Source organism: Camelus dromedarius, chromosome 5, assembly GCF_036321535.1.
Source record: "Camelus dromedarius isolate mCamDro1 chromosome 5, mCamDro1.pat, whole genome shotgun sequence".
Taxonomy (NCBI): Eukaryota; Metazoa; Chordata; class Mammalia; order Artiodactyla; family Camelidae; genus Camelus; species Camelus dromedarius.
In genome coordinates this window covers 75,446,377-75,465,998 of record NC_087440.1, presented here as the reverse complement: position 1 = coordinate 75,465,998, position 19,622 = coordinate 75,446,377, and the positions used below count along the sequence as shown (strand labels likewise).

The following is a 19,622-nucleotide window of genomic DNA, read 5'->3' as shown; positions in this document are numbered from 1 at the left end:
TGATTAAATTCTAGGTAACTTCAATCCCATTTCTAATGTTTTGCAGACACAGCCTTATGTACACAGACATACAGTGTCTTTCATTTATTCATGTGGAGCTGGTCTAGGGCCTGATGGTGAGACACAGTTATTTTATCCCATCTCCAGGCAGGGACGCAAGCTTTAATCCTCATAAAAATTACTCCTGGTGCTTGCTATAAATGCAGATCGCTTACCTGAAATATTCTGATTCGGCAGGAATTTGCATTTTTAATAAGTACATTATTTAAAGTAGGCTCCCCGGAAAAGAGGATTCTACATATTTCCACCATGTACATGGACTTTTCTTTTTGTCACGACAGCAGCAATCAGGTCAAATAGATCAGCAAGGAAATGTAATTTCTACTGCCCATGTAGAAACTCTAGTATACGGAGTTGAACAGAAACCAGAAGAGATCTGCTAGAATTAGGAATCACTGCAACTTACCTGAACCATCTTTGAGTACCTGTGACGATGACTGCAGTGATTCTAAAGGAGAGGGAGAATTTTACCACAACTGTTTTGAGGTAATAAAGAACTATTCTGTTGGAGCTGAATCCATCCTTTGCCTGTTTTATGGCATTCCAACTCTAGAAAAACTGTAAAATAAACATGTATTTACAGCCCAATGACTCTTGTCCTTGGGTTTATTACAATGGCATTATTTATTGAGGACATTGGTCATCATGTCCTCTCTTTGAGGACCCTGTGGACAAACTTCTTTCTAGTCTTAGTATTAGGAATTAGAATTAGAAATGCTTTTTCTAGGAGTGCCATCGATCTTAATCTTATATAAAATCCAAATTATCCAATTTGACCAGATTCCCTTTTGCAGATTGCCTGCTAGACTGCTCAGAGCCAAATTAAAGGTTTCTTATGGTAGGAATATGCTTTTTGTAACAAGATGAGGTGTAAATTAATAAACATTTGCATACTACCCTTAGAATTCCTAAAGGATATCACATCTATCTTATTATATCTTTATGAGTTATTCCCATTATTTTAATAGATGAAAGATTGAGACTCAGAGCAACTAAAGGATTTGCCTGAGATTACACAGCAAGTAATTGGGAATCTAGAATCCTAACACACAAATTCTGACTCCAAATCCAGTGGTTGTTTCTTTTTTTCTGCTGGCTTTACAACAAAGAAAAGTCATCTTATTTGTCTTCAATTTATGAAAGTGTGTGTGTGTGTGTGTGTGTGTGTGTGTGTGTGTGTGTGTATTTCTATTTAATCGGCACACCAATCGTGAGAAAGAATTGCTTATATTTACCCAAAGCTTCCACAGATCTAAGATTCTCAGAGGTTTCTGGACTTGCCAAAGGTCAATCAGCACAAATCAAAGAGATCAGACACAAACCTAAAATTCATAACACCCAAGTCTGAGCGTTCCCTTAAGCTATTTCTAACGTGTAATCTGCTATACTCGGGGGTAAACTGATAGACCCTCTGATCACTATTATTACCAAGGTGAAACTAAGAACTGAAACGCCAAAATTCTTATAATTTAATAATTTTATATTTGTTATAATAAAAAAATTTAGAAGATATGAAACCATATCCATCTCCTAGTGGGAACAATAAATGTGCATTGTGCAGAGTTTAGGAAAAGGTAGATAAGGGAGAGATTCCAATAACACCAGAAACAGAAGCAGCACACCAGAGTTCGAGGACAGACAGTCAGGAGGCAGCAACTTTGATACCCAGCCTTGTCACCCGCACAGTTCTGCCCAAGGAGGGCCTCAGAAACGAGACGCAGTTTCACTATGCCTGTCCCTCTGCTTCTTTTCTGTGAAATGAGAAAATGAAAAAAAGTTAAACATATGTGTCTCCAATGGTGTTAATTTGTCAAGAGCCTCAGTTCCCTCTTAATGTGTTACTTTTCTTAAAATAATTATCTGAGAAAAAGGAGTCACTGGAAAATTTTTCAGCATTTTAACGGCATGCCCCCAAAATACGTGCATTGTACAAGCTTTTCATTCTACCCGTCCTAGCTCATCGGAGCTGCGAGTCGTGTTTCCAAGCAGATTGTCATTATAGATGGTGCTGGGGTATGAATGTGGACTAAGTGGAAATGCAAGGCAAATCTGACTGGCCCAACAAAGACAAATGTCCCAGCAGCACTGCCATATTTCACAGAGCATAGTGTTGACTGTAGATCTGCTGACATGATAAATTTTATGGCCAAATGTGGTGGCATTTCACAACCCCGGGTCTACTGAGGATGGTTGGTCCTTCTCTGATAGGGTCAATTGTGATAAGTTGCTCTATTGAACTCCTCATGAAATATGACATTTCAGGTTAGCCAAATTCTCTTGGATGTGCCTGTCCCGTTTAGCCTTAAGACATCTGCCAGAGGAAGTTTTCTAGTTGGAAGGATGAAATGGTACCAGATCTGCTCTTGTCGCCTTTCTTATTATTTTGTCAGCAATGAAGAGGAAAGTTGCAGAATCTCTTTCCCGGGAATACTGTGGACAGACAGTCTTTGGGAGGGTCAAGAGGTGGAGGGTGTTGTCCGGGAGAAAAGAGAAATAAGACTGCCTATTCAAGCCCCTGCATCTTTCATTAATTCCCCTGGCATGGAGCCGCGACTCAGTTTTTCTTTGGGGTTGTTTTTTCTCACACAGAGAAACCAGAGTAGCCAATGAACTGATGCTGTGCATTCCTCAAAGGAAACTGTCCCTCAACCAGAGCAAGCAAGAATGATTTTTTTCATTCACAGAATAACTTAAGTGTCTCGCATAAGGAAAGAAAGTTTGAAAATTTTTTGGGCTACCCCGTTTCTCCAGCTTTTCAAGGTTGGTTTGTGAATGGCAGCAAGAGTGAAAGCACATGGTGCCTGAGGGCTAATGTCCCCATAACTGTCTCCAATTAACTCAGCCTTGCACACAAGAGCACAAACTGTCACGGTTCAGGCTCTGTCACAAAATAATTGTGACCCCGGGCAAACCATTGAACTTCTCCAGGCCATGGGTTTCTCACTTGTAAAGTGAGGCTTGTTATGCTCCAGGATCCCCAAATTCCCTTCCACAGCAAAGCTTCTAGTAGGTAGTACAACAAAGTGCCTAAGAATAGACCCTGGAATCAAGACGGTCTGAGTTCAAAACCTGGATCCATCACACAAATAGCTGAGTGAACTTGAGCAATTCATTTAATCTCTCTAAGCTCCATTTTCCTCATCTGTAAAATGGGGATGATATTATCACCCACCTCTTAGGGCTGAGATGAGAATTAAGTCACTGAATATAGGTAAAGTGCTTATATGCACGAATGGAAGATAGTGAGTTTTCAATGCATGTTAGCTATTATTCTACTGATTCTATGTTGCTGACATTCAGAAAATGGTGACCAGTCCAGCACATTTTTCAGTGACTACGTTTTTTTTTTCATTTTACTAAATAAACTAGTCAACATTTTTTGATGACCTCACCTTCACCTCTAACTGGACTCCTACATGGGGGCAACTTATTTTCGATAAACAATAGGGACAGACTGTGCAGTATTAATCACTATATTTCTATTTCCTTTATCAGTTTATGTCACAACCATACTCACAAATGTTAATGTCTTGTACTCCTCTCTCTCTTTCATAAGACCCACCACTACCTCCTTCCCCAGTGAACACACACAAGCACACACACACATGCCAACCTTAAACATTACACTAATCAGTTTCAAATGATCGGTATCTCTACACAACGTCCTTTTTTCCCCATTCCTATTACAATTGTATATGGGATGCATTTAATAAAGCTTCACTGATGATGATGATGTGACTAAATATGAGGATAATGGTCATAGATTAATAAATTGTACTTACTATTTCCAAAGTATATACACAAGTCATATATGCTTTATTCATTCACCCAGCAAAAATTTTTGAGAGCCTACCAAATATCAGGTCCAGCAAAGGCTCTGCTGGGCCTAAATAATGTAACACACCAAAGTCTTGTCTAAGTTTAAACTCAGGCAAATGTTCAATTATCATCCTACTGCCAAGCCACAGAGTGTTCATTTTGTAAGCAAATAATTACATGTAGAAAACAATTTAAAGTCACTAACTGTTCCCCGTTTAGGATTTTGCCTTAGTCTATAGAGACATCTTTCTACCTGTGACTTCCTCATCTGCATACTAAGGGGTCTGACTAGGCAGCCTCAAAGGTCAGTTCCTGCTCTGATATTCTATAGAACAAAGGCAAAACCAGCTCCCTGTGACTAGGGCTCAAGAAAAGAACAGCCTGAAAATTTAACACGTTCTAAAATATTGATTAGAAGGATGTGAACGAAATTGATTATTTCACGGCGGTCAGCTTGTGGATGAATTTTATTATTACTCGAAAAGTAATGGTCCCTGTCTCTCCTCTTACTTTCTTTCCTATTTGGTTGCACTATTATTATATAGGCTGCCAAAAAAAGTAAAATGTGGTCAACTTTCCTGGAACACTATGTCTGGAGAAGTTCTGAGGGGATCCTCCTGGCTCCTGATTAATTGATGGGTCAATTAAGCAACAAGTGACATATAATGGGAAAATCATAGGCCTTAGTCCAAAGATTGTATTTGAAGTCCCACTTTTTTCTTTTGACTTTATTATATCCAACCGTGGACAATTCACATTTCCTCTCTAAGTTTCAGGTTCAGTATCTAATAAAACACAGGCCTTCACAATTGGCAGGCATGACCCTAGGCTGGCTGTCTATCTCCATCCATTCACGCAAGATAGATGTTTTTAGGCCTTATTTTCCAGATGAGAATTCAGGGGCTCAATGAGGTTAAAAGTGATCATATAGGTGAAAATGTGTTATAAATACCAAAATTCTGTATGTATTTTGTTATAGTTGTTATTACTGTTAGATCACCCCATCCAAATATTAGGGTTTTATGCCTGGCTGATTACTAAAATTCAGACAAAATTAATTGTGATAATGAGTAAATGTTTTTGTTCTTCTCGATTGGAAATACAGGAAAAAAAATCAAGGGGAGAGAGGCACTTTCTTTTTCCACTAAACTGAGCAGTAAAAGGAATGGTTTAGGACTGGCTAATTCACCAGTGGGTATCTGTAGCACATAGAACAGTGCCTGGCATATAGCAGGAGTGAAGTAGCATAAAATCCTTCCAAAGAGTGGTGTGAGTCCAACTGTTCCCTTTAAAAAAAAATGCCTGGTCACATTATTGCAAGATTAACAAAATGCCCACACAGTTTGCTAGCTGAGAGCTGTGGGATGTGTAATCCAAATGCATGTAGTCCCATGACTGTGGCTTGGATATACCTCATAGTTATCTGCTCTGCCTTAAATATTGACTCTGGCTCCTCTGACTGGCTGAGATTTCCAGGACGGCAACAATAATTACAGGCATCGCCTTGTGCCTTTTTGACCCGAATCCAGGTACAGATGGGAGAACACCGGAAATATGAGGACCCAGCCTTCATAATTTCCAAGAAAAAAATGTCCCTCCTATTTCTTCACCTGAACTCTCCCCATCTTTTTCTACACAGTTTCCTCTCCTCACCTCCCTTAGACAATAAGAACTTTAATCAGGTTCTGGGCAGAGAACCAACATCAATTACAAACCACTAATCACAGCATTTTACTGTGTTTTACTTTTGGTAAATATATGTCCAGAAGTATGACTTAGAAAAATGAAGGTATAGTTATAGCATATTTAACAGAATAAATGAAACTAGTATGTATGGGGCAAAGGAGGTTCCTTACAAGATACGATTTTTTTTTCAAATAAGAGAAATGAGAAAGAGATCAAAGGAGAGTTTTCAGAAAACAAAGAAACAGAAAGACATCCATACTGATGACTGACCCAACTATGTATGCCTCTAAAGGCAGGCCACATTTTGAGAAGGCAGAAGACCCACAGACAAAAAAGAAAGAAAAAAAAAACCAAAAAGCAATTTTTAAATCCTCACTTTCCACTAGGAAATCAGTTACTTTTCCATGAATACCAACCGACCACCCTACTTTTACAACATATCTAAGATAGAATCTATTTGGGGGTCAGTTAATTGGACCAACCTGCTCTTCATAATAAGCATGACATTTACACAATGTTTTACACTCCAAATTTGAAAAAAAACCTTCCCATACCTGCCCCATCAAATTACACTGGCTACCGTCTTAGCTTATCAGATTTATGACCTGCGAGCTTCCTGACCACTAGGCAGCTGTCTTGATTTTCCCTAGGTCCACAGCAACGATGGTTGAGAACAAATTCACAAGTGCTAGTTCTGAAATACTGTAGTGGCCTCATGAGACTAGAGCAAGAAAAGTCATTTGTTGTATAACCCTTTGTCTCAAAAACATATAAACTGTGCTTTGGCCTCTAATGGGAGGAACAGTCCTCAGAGCTTTCTGAAAGACTGTCTCCCAAGTTATAATCCTCAGGTTGGCATGAATAAAATTTTTCATTTCTTAGATCGACTATGAGTTATACACTAACATTATCCCATTGTACAGATGAGGAAGCTAAGCCTCAGTGGGATTAAATACCTTGTCCTAGGTTGCACAGCTAACAGTAAGTAGATGAGACCAGATTCAACCCAGTAATCCAGCTCTTAAGCACTGTGTGTTGTCGTCTCAATTGAAATATGCTTATTTAACTTTGTATTTCTTTTCCCAGAGGCAGAAATTTAAGTCCCCAGCCTGTACTATAACTTGAATACAATGAGAACATGTTTACATTTCTATTGGAGCCCCCATTTGTACTCCTTACAGTAGGTAATATTGCATAGTGTTTCACGTATCCTGACTTTGGTACTAAGTTATCTGGATTCAATTATAGGTTCATCTCTTTGCTACCTTTCTGAACTTGACAAGTTATTTAAAATCTCTGGGTCCTGGTTTTCTCATCTTAATTCAGCACAGTGAGAGTAACTACCTTACAGGATTCTGTAAGAATAAAATTACATAATAGACAAAATGCTGGGACAACGTCTAGCACAAATTAAGTCCTCAGTAATTTGGAAATTATCTTTTCCTTGTATCTCTTACATTGTACCCATCATAATTTCCTGTCTTTCCTTTAGATTATTAACTCCACACGGCAGGAACAATATCGTTTTCATCTCTGCAGCTCTAATGCCCGCAGTCTGAAACATAGTAAGAGCACATTAAATGTTTGAGATGGATGAATAAACAAGGCCTTTTCAATGGACCAGCTAACATCTTACATCAGGTGAGGCTTTCAGCCTAGAAACGGATCACAGATGTTCTCTGTTAATTTTCAGAGTGTAAGTCACCACATTCATAGCAGTAAGCTGCAGATGGCAAAGGCATCAAAAACGTCCTACAAACAAATTGACACAACATTGTAAACTATCTGTATTTCAATAAAAATACATATATAAATGTAAAACAACAAAATGTCAAGAATTTTTTAAAAAGAACAAACAAGAGAGAGAGGGGGGCGTCTGTGTTTCTAGCACCTTATACATCTTCAACAAATCTACTTAATGTCATTCCACAGAAGCTAGTGAGAAGTAATGAGGAGAAATGACCCAGAAATTCTCTTGAATTCAGAATAATCTACACTAACCTCACTGTGGGTCAAAGCATAAGCACATGTGGGTAGTTTGTAGCAGTAGTAGTTTATAGTCTGTAGTCCCTTGTAGGTGTTTTTTCATTCCCTTCTCCCTTTTAATTAAACCATTTGGTCGCATGGCCCATCCCACCTTCCTTCTCCCTCTCATCCTCAGAACACAGTCCACATATGCGCTGAAAGAAGGGTCTGCAATACATGCCATATTAGCCTCATTGGAAGGCCTTGTATTTGAACATTTATTTAGTTCTAAGAGAAAAAAATGAACCAGAAAATGTAATAGCACAGCACTGTACCATATACCAAAAAAAGGGGTGGGGGGGTGGGGGGGAGTTGGCCTCTTGGTACCCTTAGGAATTCAGTACCGCAAACATGGAGTGATACCACTCGTGTTTGAAGTTCAGCTCTATTATTTGCTACCTGTGCCTCTTTTTCATGACACAAGTCACTTCTTTGAGCATCTGTTTCCTCATCATTGTGAGGAGATAATAGTACTTTTCACACTGGCTTTTTGTCAGAATTAAATGAAATAAGTATGTAAAACATTTTCACAATGTCTGGCTTGAAATGAGCTATTATTATTATTATTACTACATACATGTCAGGCTCTGGGAATATATAGAGAGACGAAACAAGATACTTGAATCTCCAAGCACATAAATAGTATCAGAAAAATACAGATGAGAGAACAAAGGGGGAAGGTCGCTCTCATTTTACAAATGTGGAAACTGAGGCTTAGAGAAGTTAGCAACTGGCAGTAGGTTAATGTCCTTCAAATTAATTCAGTAAAATTCAGCTTCCTAAAATCTAATTTGTTCTATCTATCAAGTTCGCCAGTCTAATAAAAATGATTTTTATGGTTTGAATAGATGAGGAAACTGAAAATCAAGCAGAATATTTTAAAAGCTTACAAGGAAGGCTGAATTTTGACTTCTGCTAATAAAATTTTTCTAGCAAAACAGAAATGTCAGCATTTATTATGGGAAATTTCTGTTTCTACTGGTTTCTAAACTTCATGTTAACATTATTTCTGTTTTATCAGATTTTAGCAATTTTAGCATTTTTAAGTCTATTTCTAAAATTCTTCTTTCACATTTTCTGGGTCATGGTCAAGGTATTTGAGGTACTAACCATATTATGACCAACCATAGCAAAATATTCTGAACAGTCCCACTTCCTTTACACTCTGAACTTTTTAATCCTTTTATGTTTGGTATTTCAATTGGCCTATCCCAATTATTTCTTATCAGCAAACAGAGTTTCTGCATTTCCTAGGCGATGAGATTTCTTTAGGTTATTTTTATTTCTTCAAGATGCTTTTGGATTTAAGTTTAAACTCTCAATTTAATTTAAATACTTAATGTAATTAAATCTACTTTAAATAACTGAAAATTGGACTCAATCTAAAATAAAGATTTAATTCCATTTTAAGCTGAAATTCAATTTAAAATTAAAATTCAATTTAATATAAAATTCTGACTATTTCACATGCTTTTGAATTTAAATTTAAATTTTAAATGACTACAGATACAAACGGAAAGTTCATATGTTGGCAACAGGATATTAAAAATGCTTAAAGTTTAAAAAAGTACAAAATAACACTCAAAAGCATCCAAATTCAAATCCAAAAGAAGGAGCGGAAACCAATCTAAAATGCATGAAAAAAGTTTCCAATGTTGGTTGGAAAATAGCATTTCTTTTAAAAAATTTATTTTAAAAATCCTTTGACCATTTTCTCAGCCTATCAACTTTAGTGTAATTCATATTCTTGTAAACCTTACAAACATTTACGTAAATTTGGCAAAAACTGGTTATTTGTTTGACAGATCATCTGGAGAACTGACTTGCCTCCTAGATAACTTTCCCAATGTCACACACACACTGGGATCCAGTATTGGAGCCAAAATCTGCCTCAAACACTGATACTGCTTCTTTCTGTACAACACTTCAGAGAATATGAGGGGCAAAGAAACTCAAATGGAAAGTCTACTTTAGCAAGTTTCATGGATTACCAGATGCCAGGCAAAGTGATTTTTAGTTTTGATGACATAATCAGAAAAATTAAGCAATATGTTCTGGGTTATTCCTGACATTTCATGTGAAAAGGTCAACCTCCCCTCAGTGTCCTCCACGTTCTCAGCTAAATATTATTTCCCAAACAACCTCCTAATCAAAGAAGAAGTGAGTTCCATCTTCTGGTTTCCCAGTATTTTATCAGAAACTATATTACTTACCTGTTCACACAAACAGACTCTGAAATATGCCATAATGTTTTTTATTGTCATTTTTATTCCTTAAAGGAGTTGGTAAAATTCTCTTTTAGGAGAAAAGCCAGATGATACCTGATGGAAGAAAAAAAAAAACCCATATTTTGATAGGTAGCCCAAGAAACAGAAAAACAAACAATAGTTGCCTTTTTCTTCCAAAATTTAACAGATTTGTCTCACTATTTTGAACATACGGTTCCTGTTTGGGAAACTCCTTGTCACCAATGTTTGTGATAAAATATTACTAAAATACATATTTATACTATCTCTTTTCTCGAGTTATATAAACCCCTACTTATTTACTGAAAAGAAATGTCATGCTTTTCAATGACTTATTTCCTTTCTGTAATCAAAGGCATTTTAGGAAAAGCCAGGAAAATGAGAGAGAACAGAATGATGCACCACACACCGTGTGTAGGTGCTCAGTAAATGGTATTCTATGTTGATAAGGAGGAGGAAGAGAAAAAAGACTAGGGGGAGTGTAATTCCAAGTACATTCGTTTTCTTAATTTATGCTGCAAGACAGAATTATTTAGTCACACCTCTGCATTTAAGGTAAAATCAGCGATGAGGCAATCTCTAAAATGTAAATCAGGCAGAAGAGAGTAAGTATTAAGATCTACTTGTTAACCATTTTCTTGGTCAGCAGAGAAGAAAATACTCTTTTACGTTTCATGATGAATGTGTTTTAGGAATTCAGAGGGTTAGAGATTTTTTTCATGCCCCAGGGCATGTCAGTGTGATTGTCTTTTTAGTTACCAATTGTCAAGTGCCTACTATGTGCGAGCAATATATTTAATCTTCCAGGTAATATTACCACCACTATTTTGCAGATGAGGAATAAAATCAATGTCTTACACGTGTCTAATGGCTTATAAGCAAAAGAGGCAAAAATTAATAGCTGTAATTCCAGAGCCTGAGTGGAAGTAAATGTTTTCTTAATTCCGAGAGGCAGTGTTCCCTCGTGATTTAGAGAGCATGAACGCCAGTGCCAGACTGCCTGCACCTGAACCCTGACTCTGCCCTTTACTAGCTGTATGACCTTGGGCAAGTTACTTAACTTCTCTGTCCTTCAATTTGCTCATCTGTAAAGCTGGCTGCTTTCATGATTAAGTAATTTAGTATACCTAAGACAGTCAGATCATTTAGTGCCTGCCATCAAGTAAGCACTATATAATCATCAGCTATTATTATTTCTTCCCCAAGATCTATTCCCTCTTTTAGAAAAAAAAAATCCACATTTTCCTTTGGGGAACATTTCCCCACTACTTTTAGTCTGTATGGTTTAAATGGTTTACTCCACCCTAGTTCCTGACATAAATATATGTTCCAAGCCTTCTAACCAGAGTACTGAAGCTCTATCATCACTTGTTCAAGAATGGACTTAAGACACAAGTTAGTCCGACGAAATTTTTGGAGAACTCTTTGGGAAAAAAAAGAAGCTCTTTCAATTGGATTGAGAGCTGTCAGAACTTAAACGTGGAGTTTCCAGGAGCCACCTTCTAGAAAAAGAATGCTTAAGAGTGGATCCCACGTAGGACAAAGCATAAATAAACGATAGAGAAGGAGAGAAACAAATCTAAAGGCATCATTTAAGCCCTTCGATCCAGCTCTGATTGACAAAAATCTACCCATGAACTTTAAAGGTAAATGAGCCAAGTTTACTCTTTGCTTAAGTCAGTTTGACTTGGTCTCTATAACTTCCCTGCTGAAACAAATTAGGACAAAATCACAAGCGGCGTTAAATTTGGTTACGTACCATGTATCATTTGGTCCCTCTCCCCGCTTATTTCCGTCCACTACACAGAGGAGAATGCTGGGGGCTTGAGAAATTAAGTAAATTTCTGATTTTATATATGGATTGATTGATTTACATATTACTTTATTTTTTTTAAAGTATCTAAGGTGGATTATCCACATGCAAGTAGAATTAAGAAAAATTTCACGGACCCTGTTTGAATTCTCTTGCTATGCTGAGTGATCAAGAGGTCAAGTCTCCAATCTTTCCCTAAAAAAAAAAAAGAAAAAAGAAAAGAAAAGAAAGAAATTTCCTGACAGAGAGTTTGGCCTGATCATTAAACTAAATTATCATAAAATTCAAGGATTTTTTTTCTTTCTCCTACAAGCTGTCATGAAATCGCACCCCTCTCTTCCTCTTTTGTATCCATTAAATGAAGAATTATCATGGGGCAGAGACTAGCAGCCCAGGTATTAAGCACACACTTAGCACTTGACCTTGACATATAGACTCTCTGGCTCCACAGAAATGAGGCTTTTGGAAGCACAATTTCAGATGCCAATTTAAAATTCCAAATGCTATTGAAGTAAGAATTTATTTGCACTATTACTCCTTAGTATTACTAGATGTGAGAAAGATGAATTAAATGTGAACTGTCTGATTCCTGGCCAGACTGCAAGTCTATAACATGACATGAAATTTTTGGTCATTACACTATCTCCTATACCAGTGAACCATTTCTGACACAATCCGGTGATAACATTCATGTCCACACTCTAAGAAAATGATCTTTTTTGTCCATTTGAAAGCACCTCACATAATTTATGGTACAACATACCAGGCACCACCATGAAAATAATTCCCTGTAACTTCAGACTTCAGGTGCAACTAATATTGTTTAATTTCCTAACATCCTCTATCTGCAACTGACAAGCCACACCAGTTCCAGTGATCAAATGCTAGAAAAGAAGCAGATAAACTAAGAGAGATAAGAAGGTTATTAATAGCTGCAGAATTAGACAGCCTTGCTGAATAAAAGGGTGGAGTTGGCAGTTTCATAATTGCCTCTAACTGATTTATATGACAAATGTAACAAAGGCAGATGATGTGCGGCAGAGCTCCAAACAGCAATAAGGTAAACACACATCAAAACACAAGAGCAGACATTCTTTTTTTATTCTTTTTTAATTTTAGCTTAATCTTTGAAAGTTTATCTGATTTACTGACCTCCGTGTCTTGATTTTTCTTCTCTAGAGACAGGAGTTTAGCTTGAGCTATGGGACTCATGTGGGGCTGGAAAGAGGGTCTCTTGCCCAGAGCAGTGGGTTCTCTCATGCTAAGGATCCCATGGATCCAACAGTTAAAATACAAGGTGGAGAAAGCCGGAGTTAATGAGCTAAGGACAAAGAGACCAAAATGAATCTGTAACTCAACAGGAAATCTCAAGCAGAAATTAAGTCTTGAAGCACAGAACCAAGGGTAGAAGGGACAGGAAGATGACGTAGGGAACTTTTAGTAAATGCAAACCAGGAGATTATGTAAGTGAATTCTGAAACAGGCACCTTTGGCCTCTGCTGTCCCGAAGGCCTAAGGCCATCGTGAAAGGGCCTTAATGTTTAAAAGGCCAAAGAGTCAGAGGACACAAATTTGAACTAAGGATACCCTGTGATCTCCAAGCTGAAGTGCCAATGGAAGATCCTTCAGAGCAGGGAAATTTTTAAATAATTACCAAAATTAGTGCCTCAGTTATTCATCCATGAAATATAAAACAGTGAATGCAGAATATGCTTTGGAATTCTGCAAGTCTTAGGAGGAGGTCCTGGCTCTTTCTCTGACTTTGAGTGCTGTGGTTACTTTGCTTATGTAACATGCAGCCTCCTGAAAATAAAACTAGTGCTTACCTCATGAGGTTTTAAGAAAAATAAATAACACAATCCCCAGAAAGTGCTGAACACGTTCCACGTTACACAGAAAGTGCTATGTACTTTTTTTTTAAAGAACAGCTTCCTTCAGGTAAAACTGACCCATGACAAACTACACATATTTAAGCTGCACAATATGATAAGTTTTAAGATATGTACACATTTGTTGAACCATCTCCATAATTCAGAAAATAAACATGTCCATCACCCCCCAAGTTCTCTTGTGCTCCTTTCTCTACTTCTTTCCTTCTGCTTTTCCCAATATCACCCCGCTAACATCCCAAGAAACAACTGATTTTGTCACTATAGATTAGTTTTTATTATTTATAAATTATATAGATACATAGATAGATATGGTATGTACTCTTTTGTTTGAGGAGGAAAAGTCTACCTTACCTCACTCAGTATAATATATTCGAGATTTATTGTGTCAGGAGTCCCAACACCACCACCACCCTTAGGTTTGATGATTTGCTAGGCGAACTCACAGAATTCATATAGTCATGATGGTGGCTATGATTTATCGCAGGAAAAAGCATACAAAGTATAATCAGCCAAGGGAAAGGGACATGAGACGAAGTCCAGAGGAAACCAGACACAAACTTCCAAGAGTCTCCTCCCAGTGAAGTCACACAGGGCACAATTAAATCAACCAGCAGCAAGTTACGACAACACACATGTACGGTTATCTACCAGGGAAGCTTATGAGACATTCAGAGACTGAAGCTTTTGCTGGGGGGCTGCTCAGGTAGGCAGCCTCTGTCTGGTTTGAGCCAATGTTCTAGATTCTCACAAGAAGGCACGTGTTTAGTATAAACTATGTTGTTTGCACAAAGAGTTTAGGTACACTGAGTCACTTTTTAACAATCCTGGGAATGGTGGAAACCCTCTCAAAATCCAAGTTCCCAGAAGCCAAACAAAGACCATCCATTTAAGCAGGTCTTTTCAAGGATAGGAGCCTCAAGCCTGCTAGCCTTGCCTCTTGTCTGAATGCTGACTCTTGTTGTTGCAGGTACAAGAAGTCCATCCATTTTCATTGCCGAGTAGCACTTCATTATATGTCTTACAACATCTGGTTTACCCGTTCACCTCCTGATAAACAGGCAGGTTGTTTCCAGTTTGAGCCTGTTACAAATAAAGCTTCTATGAACATCCATGACCTAGCTTTTGTGTGGACCTATCTTTTCACCACTCTTGGGTAAGTACCTAGGAATGAAATAGCAGAGTCACCTGGTAGGTGTATACTGAATGATGTAAGAAACTATCAAACTGTTTTCCAAACTGGCTGTTCCATTTCACATTCCCATCAGCAGTGTATAAAAGCCCCATTTGATCCACATCTTTGTACTTGATAATCTTCATTCTTCCTCATTTTGATATCTCCATTCTTCATTTGATATCTTTGATGTCATTTGATTCTTTAATATCTTCATTCATTCATTATTTTAAAACACTTCTGTCCCAAATCCTCTCTTTTGAGGACTTCAATTATACATATATTAAATCCTTTAAAGTTGTCTCACAGCTCATTCATTTTCTGTTCCTTTTTATTTTCTTTTGGCTTTTTCTCTGTGTCTCATTTTAGATAGTATCTATGACCATGTCTTCAAATGCACTTATCTTTTCTTCAGCAGTGTCTCATCAGCTGTGAGGTACATCAAGAGTAGTTTTTCATTCCAGATATTATGGCTTTCAGGTCCAGAATTTTAATTTGGGTCCTTTTGTATCTTCTATGTCCCTACTTAACATGTTTAATCTTTCCTCTAGCTTCTTTAAAATATGGAATACAAAAAAAAAAAAAAAAAGATTTGGGAGGAGGGTATAGTTCAGTGGTAGAGTGTGTGCTTACCATGCACAAATTCCTGGGTTCAATCCCCAGTACCTCCATTAAAATAAATAAATAAACCTAATTACCTCCCTCACAGCAAAAATGAATGTCTTCATGTTCTTATCTACTAATTCAGTCTACTATTACACTGTGTGGTTGAATTTGATTAATTTTTCTCTTTTTTTATGTGTTGTATTTTCCTGCTTCTTTGCATTCATAATAATTTATTGAATTCTAGACATTGTAAATTTTATTTTGTTAAGTCCTGAATATTTTGGTTTTCCTGTAGATATTCTTGAGCTTTGATCTGGATCAAAGTTAACTTACTTTGAAACAATTTTATATTTTCAGGTTTTCATTTAAGCTTTGTTGTGTAGTAATACATCAGCATTTAGGCTAGGTCTAATTTTATCCCACCGCTGAAGCAAAACCCTTCTGCTTATTCAATCCAACATACCATGAATTATGAAGTTTTCCACTCTGGCTAATGGAGCAGTTACTATTTCTGGCCCTGTGTCAGTTCTGAGCACTCTTTCCTCTAATCATTTTAGACAGCTATTTTCCCAGTCTTAGTAATGTCTCACAGATGCACTAATCAATACTCAAGGGAAGATGTGAGGGAGATCTTCAGATCTCCGAAGCTCCTGACCCTGTAGCTCCCCTTCCTCTGGCTCTAACTTGCCTGGCCTCCCCAGACTCCCAGCTCCACCTCTTTGACTGGGGAGGACATTGTGCTCATTTGCATTCTCCTTCCCGGAGCAGCAGCCTAGACAGCAATTAGGAAATTTTAGGGATCACCCTATTTGTTCTTTATTGACCAATGTCTCAAGAATAGTCTTTTCATAACTTTTTTCTGGTTTTTAATTGTTTCAGGTAGTAAACTAAATTTGGTCCCTACTTCTTCATGTTGGCTGGAAGGCCTATGTACTGTTTTATATTGATATCTTTCATTACTACTTAAGTGGATTTATCTGTAATTTATTATGAAGTATTTAATAAAGCATTAAAAGCAGCCTATGTGTATATGCTTACGTGTTTTAAAACAGAGAGAGATCTTAGAGAACCTCCAGTCCAAAGGTTTCAAAATTTGTTAACGCTGTTTTTTCAACTGTAGGCTACACGATCAGAAGTCTGTGTATATGTGGCCTACATAAAGTTTATTTTGTTGATAAGAACAATAGAGAAAAGCCATGCCTAGCATACAAGAATAGAACTTAATAGGTGAGTTAGTGCATATCAAAGCTTTATTCATACTATTTTTCTTTTTTGCCTGTCATCTTTCAGAGTGTCCCAATTTGATATAATTTTGGTGAAATTAAACCTGGATGGCTCAAAATGATGTAATTAAATATATTCAGCTTCAATTAAAAATCATAATGGATTCAAAGTTGCTAACATAATACATGGTAGCAATAACACCAGAGCAGAAATAGCCTATTAGTTGATGTGTACCAGACAATTATTGAAAAACAGGGGAAGGGAAGTGGATACATGGAACATTTTTCATGAAATACATTCAATCAGGAAGGGAAATGACAGATAGTCTGCATGTAATGTAATATCCTTCTTTTACACATGAGAAAACTGAAGCATAGATTTAAATAATATCCAGAATCACACATTTGATATGTGACTAAATATGGATATAAGCTTATTTGATTTATATCCATATTTGCTTCTTAGCACTGATGATCAATTTACCTGTCAATTTGCTCAGAATGAAAATTCCTTCTTCAGTATGGAACATTTCTCCATTTCAGAATGTGGGACCCAGAGAAAGCCAGTGTTGAGTTCTGACTCATCGATTATTCACATTGTCACAGGGCATCTAATCCGTGATCAATGTTGTTTAGATAATGTGAGAAACCTCATTAATTAGTTCCAGTAATTGTTTTGAGAGCATCTTCTCCATGCCATTCATCATCTTAGGTGCTCGGGATACCAAGGTGACCAAGACAGACAAGATCCTACTCTCAAGGATTTTACCTTTTAGATGGAGTAAGGACAAAAAATAAGTAGAGGAATATAAGACAATCTCAGATAGTGATGAATGATATAATGAACATAATATAGTGATAGAAAGTAGGTGTCATGAAGAATCACACCAATTAATGAATCTGTATTTTTACACTGGAGGTAGATTCTATAGGACTTTTTAACGGAATGTATGAGAGGAGTGAGAGAAGAAACAAATTGGGGCAGAAGGGGAGCAGGTATAGGGAAGAGTATCTGGGTAGGAACTGGACAGGAAAAAGAAATCAAAAATTCTATTTTGGACTAATTAAGTGTGAGGTGTCCAACAGAACAGTCCTTCTCAAACTTTACATGTGCACAAGACTCACCTGGGGCTCTTGTTAAAAGGCAGATTCTGAGTCAGTATGTCTGAGGTGGGCCCCGGATCCAACATTTCTGACATGTCTTGGATAATGCCAGTGATGCTGAAATACAAACCATGCTTTGAGTAGCAGGATCTTAGATAACAAAGGTGAATACAGGTAGGATAGAGATCTCAAGCTCTGTAGAAAGGTAAGGGGTTGAGCTGTAAAATTTGGCAATATTAGATGTATTTCTTAAGGAAAGCCCTAATCGATTGAGAATACACGGAAGCATTAGCAAACCAGAAAGTTTAAAGGGAAATTCTATAAAATTTAGTAGAGAATGGAATTTAGTGGAATTTAGTAGAATTTAGTAGAAGCTGGCATTTGTGTAACACAGAATGGGAGTACAAACGAAGTTACGAAAGAGAAAGGGATTTATGTGGAGTTCAGGAAACAGAGACAGGATGTGGGCTGGTTATCACACCACAGATCTATTTGGCAGGTAAGATGAAAAGGCTCCCTCTGATTATTCCCTTTTGACTAATCTTATCCTGATCCATCCTATAGGAATCCATTTGGAATTTTAGATTTTATAAAAAAAAAAAAAAACAACTGTGAGGGCTTGGAGTGACAGAAGGCAAAGTCAAAAAGTAATACGAGTTTTGACTGGTGAATATTAAACACAGAACTAACAGCTTAAAATTTAATCCTTAGACTAATAGCTAAATGGATCTTTTCGGCGGGATGTGGGGAATGGAGAAATGTGAGCACATGCAGGGACTGAAGAAGTTAAAACTATTGCTGAATTTTGACTGTAAGTTAAAAAAGAGAAGGAAGATCCCCTAAAGGGCCATTCAAAGCATTTAAATTTGAGCTCACCAGAGCATGTACTAATGTTTTAACAGCTGGAGTGGTTAAGCATTCTTCTGTTTTAGCAGTTTTAATAGCTGATGACAAGAGGCCAAGGTTAGACACCCAGAGAGCTGGGCAGCCTCACGGGCAACACCTGAAGTGAGTGAGAGTCTGTCTTGATGAGATGGAACAGTGTCTTCTGAAGAACAAAAATGTTTAATAGACTGTTCTATATATTTAAAGTAGACTTGCCCTTTACTTAAACTTGACCAACAGACTCCACAAAAGCTCTAAGCAATAGTATTGCAGTTGCTGGATTACAAAAAGGGAAGCAGATGATCATCAGTGAACAGACCTACTGACTACCACATGGGAGCACATCTATTTGTGTTCAGACAGACACCACATAAAGCAAAATAGGGATTCGGCCATAAAGTGAAATAGGGATTTAGTAATTATCTGGTCCATTCAGTCAAAGCAGAAGGCAAATTGGAAAATTGAGAAACTGGATTAGGCTCTGTTCCTCTCTCTCTTTCTTATGTTAAGATCTATGCCCTATTATGCCCATTCATCTACAAACTTTTATGTTTCAATATCCTTTACCTTTTACAGGAGCCTAAAAATCAAAAATGACATAGACATCTTCCCAGGAGCACATTATCTAGCAGAGCAGATGCTACACATTCCCCATGTAAATGAGACAGAATGCTAAGTTTTAGAGCTTTTCAACTTTAGCATATATCAGAATCACCTGAAGGGCTTGTTAAACCACAGATTGCTGAGCCTCATCACCAGAGTTTCTGAATCAGTAGACTGGGGGAAAAGGGGGAAGAATCTGCATCTCCAATATGTGCCATCTTAAAAGTAAGACTTATTTTAACTGTTACTGATGCTACTAGTCCAGTGACTACACTTTGAGAACCGCTGTTTTAGAGGATGGCCAATAGAAACAGGACTTTCAGCCAGGGCTCTCAGAGATAGCTTCATTGAGACTGTTAACTGGGAGTTGGGTCTTGAAGGACTGAAAATTACAACATGGGAAATAAGAGAAAAAGGGTATTAGAAATGTAAGTAATTTACTGAGCAATAAGGTAAAACTACAAAGATTTTTCTCTGCCCCTCCATTTT

At 37.4% G+C, this 19,622-nt stretch overlaps 1 long non-coding RNA gene and 1 other non-coding gene across 2 annotated transcripts in view; one reads left to right on the top strand and one right to left on the bottom strand.

Moving 5' to 3' along the window:
* Nucleotides 1-1,593: 1,593 nt before the first annotated feature.
* The window catches only part of LOC116153591 (uncharacterized), an 87,675-nt gene continuing 69,646 nt past the window's right edge, over nucleotides 1,594-19,622 (bottom strand). Inside the window, exons 2-5 of the long non-coding RNA XR_004137453.2 lie at nucleotides 17,667-17,762; nucleotides 9,804-9,911; nucleotides 7,202-7,317; nucleotides 1,594-1,811 (exon numbers count right to left, since the gene is read on the bottom strand). This is a non-coding gene — a long non-coding RNA (uncharacterized LOC116153591). The remainder of the gene's footprint in view (nucleotides 1,812-7,201; nucleotides 7,318-9,803; nucleotides 9,912-17,666; nucleotides 17,763-19,622) is intronic.
* Nucleotides 15,311-15,383, top strand: TRNAG-ACC (transfer RNA glycine (anticodon ACC)). The gene has a single exon. It is a non-coding gene; the product is annotated as a tRNA-Gly (tRNA).